Below are 10,413 nucleotides of genomic sequence, written 5' to 3'. Positions count from 1 at the left end.
CAGGTGTGCCTGGGCTGACCAACGAGATCGGACGGGACGCATGTGAGGGTTTGCCCCAGAACCTTGCAAGGCCAGAGACCCAGGAGATGACCTCTCCCAAAGCACCTGGCTCAGGGAATGTGGACGTGTTGGTGGCTGAGTGTGGGGCGTGAACGGTCGGCCACGAGAAGCCCACTGGTTGGCAACCCTGACAGCGTGGACACCATGGGCCGCCGTGGCTGGGACCATCTGGAGACGTGGCCGCGATCAGCCTTCCCTGAAGGAAACCGTCCACTGGCACCTGCCAAGGCCTGTGAGGTGGGGGTGTGTGCAGTCCCCAGACCCTGGCATTTCTTCCCAGGTCTTATCTGGCCATCCATGTGCTCACAGCAGTTAGTGACAAGGGTCATGATTAACTGGGCTCCACAGCAGGCTCAGGTGTTTCAACTTCAAAGACTTCAAAGACTCGAAACAATTAACCCTCAGGTCAGCATCTGAGCTGTGGGAGAGGCGGGTGGGAGAGGCAGGCAGGGGCTTGACGCCCAGGTCAGCATCTGAGCTGTGGGAGAGGCGGGCAGGGGCTTGACGCCCAGGTCAGCATCTGAGCTGTGGGAGAGGCGGGTGGGGGCCTGTCCTGCCTGTGCTGGGGCAGCAGGGGATTGGCGGGAGCTTCCCCACATTGGGCCTCGCATGGCACCTTGGAGCCTCCCCAGGGCTTCCTACCGTCCTTCATTCATTCATCAGGCAGTGAACGGCACCTGCAGTGCTCCCCTGTTCCAGGGAAGCGAAGGTGATTCCCGCGGGGTCCTGTCCTGTGGGGAGTTCATCTCAGCAGCAGCGTGGTGTCAGAGGAACTCCAGGGTGCAGGGGAGGTGCAGAGCAGCAGTGGGAGCTAGCAGGGCTGTGCCTATGGGAAGAGCAGCACCTAATGGGGTGCCAGCAGCTGTGCCATGCACTCTATAGACACAGCATCACGCCTTGTCCATGGGTGACATGTACCCCTGTCTAACCATATCCCCACCCTCCTCAAAGGAAATCTGCTGAGGACTTGTGGCTGGAGGGAGCACAGGAGGCAGCTCTCACAGGAGGCCAGAGCCCAGCTCAGCACCTGTCCTGGCTCCAAAGCTCATCTCCAGGTCGACCCCATGTGCCTTTCACCCAATCTTCCCAGTTGCTCCTATGGCACTCTCCCTAACCCCCACTGCCTCACACCCCTGGGTCTGTCCCTGCCACTTCTTTTTCTTCACTACCCTCCTGTGAGCAACAAACTCCTACACATCCTTTGAAACCCAGCCCAAACATCCCCTTCTGTGAACCTTCCTGCCCTGCTTCCCCACCTTGCTCTGGGCCTATCAGGCTGCCTGGGAGCTGCTCTGCTGATTGTCGGCCTCCTGTGATCATAAGCTCCCAGGTCAGGACCGAGATCTCATACTATGCCTGGCTCATATTCAATGCTCCCCCTGCCATTTTACAGCAAAAGCATTTACATGGAAAGGAGGCTCATGGAAGTGGCTCAGCGAGTGCAGGTGTCAGGGCCGAGCGGGGAGGAACTCTAGGTCTCCAGGTGGAGGCGAAGCTCGGTTCTTTCTGCAAGCAGGAGGCTGGACCCAAAGCTGGTCAGCACCAGGAGTGTGGGATCTTCTGGGGCAGCTGAGACAGGTGTGTTTTGGGGAGGAGCCGATGGTCAACAAGTGGGAGGGTAGCCAGAGGTCACATAGATGTGGACGGAGAGGTTTCTGCTGTAGTGAGAAGGTCACTGTGACCTTGATAACAGCAGGTTCGGGTGAGTGGGGGGCTGAGGCCAGGAGTGTGTTGGGGAAGAGTTTGGAGGAGAGAAGTTAGGAGATTCCTGTGTCCGAGGAAGGGATAGTTGTCTGCCCTGCCTCTCTGCCCGCCTGGCTCCTGCTGCTCTCCTCCCTGCCCGCTAAGCTCTGGCCACACTGGCCTCTGTCTGGCTCTCTCCCTCTCCACACGTGGAAAACCTTCTTCCTGCCTCCTTCTCAGCCACTTGATCTGAGTCCCCAAGTCTGCACTTCAGGTCACCTGTCAAAGGAGGGCCCAGTCAGTGTCTTTGACCCTGCATCCTGTCTCCTAGAACTGACCACACCTGCAGTTACCTGTTGGCTGTCTCACCTTCCCCAGTGGTGGGCACCAGGGCTGTTGTGCTCACTGCAACCCCATCGCCAAAGCTGCCTGGCATACAGCAGGCACTCAATAAAGATGCATGAGGGATACAGGATTCTTTAACAGGAGTTGTCCGTTGGTGGCTCAGCTCCTTTTCCTGTAAGATGCAAACTTGTTTCCTGTGTCTTCCTCGGAATTTCTCCTTTCAAGGCTGGAAGGGAACAGGGACCTTCACCTCAAGTTGCACTGGGATCCTAAGGTTTCACCTCAGTGCTTTTGCATCACAGAGGGCGACTTACCACCTTCCGCCTGGAACTGCTGTGCCCACTCGGGGCTGTACGCACTCCCCAGAATCAGGCTTCCTGTTGAGGAGAAACAGCACGTCTGTGTTTTCCAGGCGTGGTTGATCCTTGTTAAGATCAGAGCGTCCAGCCCATGGGCTGCACCATTTCATCCTGCTTTGCGACTGTTTCTCAAACTTCAACTCTGGGGCTCAGGGCTTGGGAACAAGCTGGGAGGGTTTGCTGAAAGCTGCACAGTATGAATCACCTCTTGCCTGCCTCGGAGACATTGGAGCCGCCTGGTGATAAGACTACTGGTGGGATGCGAGGCGACTGGACATCTGCCTGGGCCGCAGGTGCAATGCGGTGCACATCAGGCTGCCGGGCACGTCGCCTGTCTGGCGGCCCCTGTGCCGGTCCTGTTCATCGACTCAACATTGCCATCTGGTGGCTGCTTGGTGCTTCTCCACTTACTGGGCTTCCAGGGTTTTCCCGGAACCATCCTTTGATGTCTGAGATTCCAGGCGAGCAAGGGGTCCCTTTCCGCCTTGATACTGACAGTAACTCAGGAAAAGGGACTTTGGAAGAATTAATGAAAACATTAAAAATATAATCGCTGTGATTTGCAACTGATCTCAGTGATAAACTCTGAACGTGACTTGTAAATACTGCATGGTCACTGAAGAAGGAGGAGTTAAAGAGAAAGAAGCAGCTGTGGGGTCAGATGGAGCTCACTGTCACGGTCATCAATCCAGCGCGGCTCGCAGACTGCAGGACACCATCCAGCAGCTGAGTCAGGAAAGAGCGCGCTGGGCCTGCCCGCAGCACCACTGTTCGGAGCTGGCTAGGAAGCCAAAGGCTCAGGGTCCCCCAGGCTCCCTGGATGAGCCTGCGGATGCCTACACGCAGCTGAAGCCCCACGCACAGAGGAGGTCGGGTCTGCAGGCCAAGCTGTTCCTCTGACTCAGACACCAGACCTGCAGGTACTGGGGGAAGAAGGCTGTGGAACTCAAGCTGCAGATTCATTTTCTGCAGGAAGAGTAATTATCCAATAATAATCGACTGGGTGACAGAGTGAGACGCTGGCTAAAAAAAAAAAAAAAAAAAAGAACTAAGTCTCAACTGCATAGAACAGCTTCTGTTGGTAACTCTCATCTGGTAATGAATACTGGGAAAGTGTGTCTAGGGCTCCGATGGACATTATTGCTGGGGACACTTGCTCACATCCTCAGGCAGAGCGGATGAACCTGCAGTGGGGACTCTCTCTTTCACGTGTTCACTGTGCAGTCAGAGCTGCCCCTTGCTGACCGGCCGGTTCTCAGCTCTGCTTCCTGCACCAGCATCCGTGAAGGAGTCCACTGCAGGTTCCTCCTGGCTACTCAGAGCTGGTGGCCCTGCGGGTATGGCCTCCTCCCGGTGTCGCACCCCTGCTGACTGCCCCTTGGTCCGTGGCGCCCTTGCTGGCCGCTGAGTGTCAGGTGTCTGGAGAATTCAGTGACACACTGAGGTCTCAGACCAGATGCCCCTGAACCGGTAGGCACTGGGTGGAAATCCAGCCCCCGTCTGTCCTCTGGACACATGGGTGGGATGATGAGCAAAGAGGGGTGAAGGTGACACAAAGTCCCATCCTAGAAAATGCCCTGAACTGTGGAGAGCATGGAGCACAGCCTCAGGTACCTCTCCTAGGGTGTCACAGGGGCTGAGCCCTCAACCGGCCACTCTCCTCTCCTTCTGTACATTCTGGACAGAGGCCAATGTGCAGCTGCAGCCCCACGAAGCCCATGAGGCCCCACGAGGCTCTGGGACATGGGACGTGGGCCGAGTGAGGGGTGGACACTGCAGCCGCTGGATTGAGGCCACAGGGATCGGAGAAATGTCTGCACCTGCAGGACTGACCTGCATGTGCTCTCTCCCACATCCCAGGACCCAGGAGCACCCAGGGGAGGGTTTTGCAGCCGCTGGGGATAGGGCAGGTGCATTTCCAATGATGACTGTTCACATGACCTTGCTTGTTCCTAAACACTGGCAAAGCCTGGAGAAATTTGGGTTAGGCAGGAACCCAAATTGATTTACAGACTGCTTTTAACCTGAGGCCAGCTGTGGCCTTGGTGTGAGGTCCTGCAGCTGTGCTCACTCCTGCTAGGGGCAGTCCCTGCAGGAATGGTCACATCCTCTGTTCCTCACCTCCTGATGAGGCAAGTAAAATCCCTGCAGAAAGGAGAGCAGGAGAGGTGGGGGTGGGCAGCAGGCCTGGCACAGAAGAGGAGCCCTGTGGCCGGTGATCTGAAGGAGGTGGAGGCACGTGTGCTCTAGCGCGGACGTCCCAGCCTTCGGATGCAGCCACTCGGTGGTCAGCCAGGCCCCATCAGTCCCTGTGACAACCGTGCAGCCCCACTGCTGGGCTGATCTCAGGGCTGGAGCCTGAGAGTCCCTGCTTCTCCGACTCTGGGCCAGAACGGTGAGGGGGTCAAGCTCGACCCAACCAGGGTGTATCTACAGGACTTGGGGGTGCAGGGTTGAGGGGGTCAAGCCTGACCCAGCCTGGGTGTATGCACGGGACTCAGGGGTGCAGGGGTGAGGGGGTCAACCCTGACCCAGCCTAGGTGTATGCACGGGACTCGGGGGTGCAGGGGCGAGGGGGTCAAGCCCAACCCAGCCTGGGTGTATCTACGGGACTCGGGGGTGCAGGGGTGGGAGTCATACAGAGTGGGGTGTGAGGGAAGTGAAATAAGTGGTGTGTATGTCTCCATCCATTCCCACTCCTAATACCTTAGACTGGGTAATTTTTAAACAACAGAAATTGATTTCTCACAGTTCTGGATGCCGAGAAGTCCGGGATGAAGGTGCCAACCAGTTCAGTGTGGGGTGAGGGCTCCTCTTTGCTTCCGAGCTGGCACCTGTGGTTGTGTTCTGACGTCACAGCAGGTGGAGGGGTGGTGGAGGGGGGGTGAACCCTCTCCCTCAGGCCCTCCTACGAGGGCACGGATCCCATCCATGAGGGCAGAGCCCCCAAGACCTAATCCCCTTCCGGGGGCCCATCCTCTAATACCATCACCTTGGGGCTTAAGTTCCAACATCTACATTTTGGAGGGACACATACGCTCAACCCATAGCAGTGTGTGAGCAAAGAGGACCTAAGGTTCCCTTGAAATCCCTGGGGTGTCACAATTTTATTTTAGGGGAGGTTCATGACCCTGGAGAGCAGGTGGCAGGCACTCGGTACAGCCTGGCGATTTGGACTGAGTGACGCACTTCTCCTTCACAGCAGACCAGTCTCTCCCACACAAGGCCACAGCCTGGACACCACTCAAGTCAGCACGTCAAAGAGACACCTGCACTCCCCCGTTCACCGCAGCACCACTCACAAAGGCCAGGACACGAAATCAACCCAAATGTCCAACACTGGAGGAGCGGGCAGAGAAAACGTGGTGGGTATGTGTAGACAAGAGAATACTACTTAACTGTAAAAAGACTCCAATCCTGTCACCTGAGGCAGCACGATGAACCAGGAGGACATCGCATCACGTGAAATAAGCCAGGCACAGAAAGACAAATACCGTGTGATCTGACTCACATGTGCAAAAGCTAAAAGGTTGTTCTCATGGAAGTGGAGAGTGGAAGAGTGGTTGCCAGAGCATGGGGAGGGTCGCGGGGAGTGGGGACGGTGGTGGGGAGGGTTGAGGGGACTGGGGAGTGGGGATGGTGGTGGGGAGGGTCGTGGGGAGTGGGGACGGTGGTGGGGAGGGTCGTGGGGAGTGGGGACGGTGGTGGGGAGGGTTGCGGGGAGTGGGGACGGTGGTGGGGAGGGTTGCGGGGAGTGGGGACGGTGGTGGGGAGGGGAGTGGGGAGTGGGGACGGTGGTGGGGAGGGTCGTGGGGAGTGGGGACGGTGGTGGGGAGGGTTGCGGGGAGTGGGGACGGTGGTGAGGAGGGTTGAGGGGAGTGGGGAGTGGGGACGGTGGTGGGGAGGGTCGTGGGGAGTGGGGACGGTGGTGGGGAGGGGAGTGGGGAGTGGGGACGGTGGTGGGGTGGGTTGAAGGGAGTGGGGGCGGTGGTGGGGAGGGTTGCGGGGAGTGGGGACGGTGGTGGGGAGGGTCGCGGGGAGTGGGGACGGTGGTGGGGAGGGTCGCGGGGAGTGGGGACGGTGGTGGGGAGGGTCGTGGGGAGTGGGGACGGTGGTGGGGAGGGTCGTGGGGAGTGGGGACGGTGGTGGGGAGGGTTGCGGGGAGTGGGGACGGTGGTGAGGAGGGTTGAGGGGAGTGGGGAGTGGGGACAGTGGTGGGGAGGGTTGTGGGGAGTGGGGACAGTGGTGGGGTGGGTTGAAGGGAGTGGGGATGGTGGTGAGGAGGGTTGAGGGGACTGGGGAGTGGGGACGGTGGTGGGGAGGGTCGTGGGGAGTGGGGACGGTGGTGGGGTGGGTTGAAGGGAGTGGGGATGGTGGTGAGGAGGGTTGAGGGGACTGGGGAGTGGGGACGGTGGTGGGGAGGGTCGTGGGGAGTGGGGACGGTGGTGGGGAGGGTCGTGGGGAGTGGGGATGGCAAGATTGGCACGGGCACAGAGCTACGGTTAGGGGGAATAAGTTCTGGAATCACATGGTGGGGTGGCTAGAGATAACAACAGTGTACATTTCAATATAGAAGAGAGGGTTTTGAATGTTCTCGTCATAAAGAAACGATACATGTTTAAGATAATGGGTATGCTAATTTCCCTGATTTGATCGTTGTACAATGTACACATATCCCAAAATATCATGTTGTATCCCATAAATATGCACAATCATTATGTCAATTATCTTAAAGATTAAAAAGTTGTGTATCTCTCCATCTAAATACAGCCAGGATTCACTTCATAATGGGGATATGCTCTGAGAAATGAATCATTAGGCAATTTTGTCTTTGTGGGAAGATTATGGGGTGTGCTCACACAAACCTGGGAGGCCCAGCTCCCCACTACACACCTAGGCTGTCCGGAACAGCCCATTGCTTCCAGGCCACACACTTGTGTAGTGTGTGACTGCACAACACTGTAGACAACTGTAACACAACGGTAAGTACTTGTGTATCTAAACACATCTGAACATAGGGAAGGGACAGTAAAATGTGGCATATCAACTTAGGGACTGCCATTTTAGATGCAGTCCATACGCCACTAAAACAGGACTTGGCACGTGACCATATTGCTTTAATAATTTCACTGACAGTTCCAGTTGCTACTGCTTCAACAGAGCACCAGTTCTCTGTGATAATTAGCAAAATCCATCTAGAATTACAATGGTTCCGTAAATGTTGTCTGATTTGTTATTATTCTCAATGGAACATAGATTGTGTGAGCATCCTAATTACAGCAACTGAATTAGTATTTGTTGAAAGAAAGGCAAGAAAGAGTATAGAATAAATCTATAATTATTATGTTTATCTGTCCCCATGTTTATCCAAATATCACCAACTGCTCAACAAAATATTCAGATTTGTGCTATAATAACTAAATTCAGTCATTTTTGATATTTTGTCAATGTTTTAATTTTATGAAACCTATATCTTTAAACACATTTTAAAAAATTTGTTATTATAGAGGTTCACCTGTCAAGATTTTAAAAGGAGAGAGTGCGACTCGTTTGCTTTTCTTTCCATAACCTCTATCTCTTTACAGCTGTGGCATGTGACCTTACAGAACCCTTGTCTGAGACGCGCTCCTCCTAACCCTTCATGCAGCCGGGCTGAGCCCTTCACCACAGAGCGTGGGTGTGTACTCCCTTGTAACACATGTTTCGATGTCTTCCCAACTTCAGGATTGCACCTGAGCTCCGTGATGTGCCCGTTTGCTGGCCGGGCACCTGAGCTCCGTGATGTGCCCGTTTGCTGGCCGGGCACCCGAGCTCTGTAATGTGCCCGTTTGCTGGTCAGGCACCCAAGCTCTGTAATGTGCCCGTTTGCTGGTCGGGCACCTCCTTACCATTTCTTCCTTGTTTCAAACCACGTTCTCCTCACACCTCCTGTAGCTGGGGGATCATGTCTATTTCTTTTGCTATTGGACACCCAGCACCTACCCCAGAAGACCACACACACCACAGAAGACCACACATAAACTGTGTTGAATGGTGGCTTCGTAAGGGTTACACTTTGGGATGCGATTTTGCTGAATTTCTCATTTATTCAGACAAAGTTTGTGTATATTCTTAGTAAGTGTCAGAAATGACTTTTAAACTCCCACTTTAAAACATTTAAAAGATGTTATTGCTTTTCCTTGCTTCATTTGAGTATATGATTCATGGCAAAACCTTTGCATTTGGAGATGAAACAGTTATGTGCACGGAGGCATTAACCCTCACCATCTGCAGAATTCACTGTCAGACCAGGACGTCCAAGAAGGAAGAGGGGAAAAATCAGAAGTAGTCAGGAAACGAGAACATTGTAAGATTGAAGGCATATTCCTGCGTAAAAGATCTGGAAATGAATTCTGTATTTTCTTCAAAGAGAATCTTCGTAGTGTTGAACTAAATATTTTCGGTGACACTAGTTAAAGCATGGTGAGGAAGGCTTCACTCAGGACCAATGCCGTAGGTACGGGGACCGCGGCAGCAGGCCTTGCAGTCAGGAGAGAGATTGGGCTGCACCCAGAACACAGCACGGACAAGTAGGAACTCACAGCCAAAAGGCAGGGGGGTGGTCCTGGGATAGAAAGTGACTGAGAGGAGACGTTAGGGGTCAGGGGATACTGGCTAAATTGACCCAGCAGGATTCTTGCTGAAGTCCGGGCAGGGTGATCAGATGCCACTTGGCAGAAGGTGTATAATGAGGAAACAGATTGGATATTGAAGGTGATCAGATATCAGGGGTGGGGGCTCTTGCCAGACTGGCTTTGCAGGGTTCTTACTAAAACTGGACCTTGCAAGCAGGTGCACGGTGGTGGGCCTAGAAGGTTCAGGAGCCCAACTAAAGTGCGCCCAAGCAAAGGCTCTCTGTCAGTAGTGAGGAGGGCCTGACACCCATGGTAGAAACCTAACACGGGGAGGGAACCTAGAGGTCAGTTCATCCACTTCTTGTCTTTCCGAGACATGGAGGGATAAAGTAACCAGGCCATGAACCCTCAGGGAGCGGCGCAGGGAGTGGCGAGGGGGCCGGCCCCAGATTCCGAGGTTCTGTGTCCTCCACCAGGCACTCAGCTGAGCCAACGTCACATTCACTCTTAGAAGGCAGCGGGTGCCCTCTGCAGTCTGCGGCTCCCAGGAGGCCTCAGCAGGACCCTGCCCTCACTGTGAAAAATGACTGGCAGAGTTTCGGGAGGGTGCCCCCCACTCCCAAGGGCTGGGGAGCCTCCTGAGGAAAGAGCTCATGCTCTGGGGGTGCAGTGTCTACACAATTTCCCCACATTTGCTTCATCTACCCATAGTTTTTGTTATTACATAGGATTTTATAGCGAATCTCAGATCCTGTGTCCTTTTACTGCCATGCAATTCCATCTGCTTCTCTAAAAGACACGGACTTTTTCTTATACAAACAAATTGACATGATCACACCCAGTAACGTTATCAACAATTCTTTTATATCTAGTAATTCGTCCATAATCAATCTTTTCTTTTCTTCTTCTTTTTTTTTTGAGAGTCTCACTCTGTTGCCCAGGCTGGGGTGCAGTGGCATGATCTCAGCTCACTGCAACCTCTACCTCCCAGCCTCAAGCAATTCTCCTGCCTCAGTCTCCCAAGCAGCTGGGATTACAGGTATGTGCCACTATGCCCAGCTATTTTTGTGTTTTTGGTAGAGTCTAAGTTTCGCCATGTTGCCCAGGCTGGTCCTGAGCTCAAGTGATCCACTCACCCTGGCTTCCCAAACTGCTAGGATTACAGGTGTGAGCAACTGTGCCTGGCCCATAATCTATCCTTTTTGATGAACTGAAAGTGTCTTTTGATGATTGTATTCAGTTTTTAAACTTGATACTGAGAAAGAACAAAAGCAGCTGGAAGCACCCAGGAGTTGCCCTGGAGCTCCCAGCTGAACCTGCTGCTTTGGTGGATGGGCAAAAGCTCACAGAAA

The 10,413-nt window shown here is 54.3% G+C and overlaps 1 long non-coding RNA gene across 1 annotated transcript; it reads left to right on the top strand.

Moving 5' to 3' along the window:
• Positions 1-640: 640 nt before the first annotated feature.
• LOC139363261 (uncharacterized) lies at positions 641-8,808 on the top strand. The gene is made up of 3 exons (XR_011623229.1): positions 641-3,367; positions 5,650-5,976; positions 8,033-8,808. It is a non-coding gene; the product is annotated as an uncharacterized lncRNA (long non-coding RNA).
• Positions 8,809-10,413: the final 1,605 nt, after the last annotated feature.

The sequence above is a fragment of the Macaca nemestrina genome, chromosome 5 (assembly GCF_043159975.1).
Source record: "Macaca nemestrina isolate mMacNem1 chromosome 5, mMacNem.hap1, whole genome shotgun sequence".
Taxonomy (NCBI): Eukaryota; Metazoa; Chordata; class Mammalia; order Primates; family Cercopithecidae; genus Macaca; species Macaca nemestrina.
Note: the sequence above shows the minus strand (reverse complement) of the source record. Positions and strands in the feature narration are given on the sequence as shown.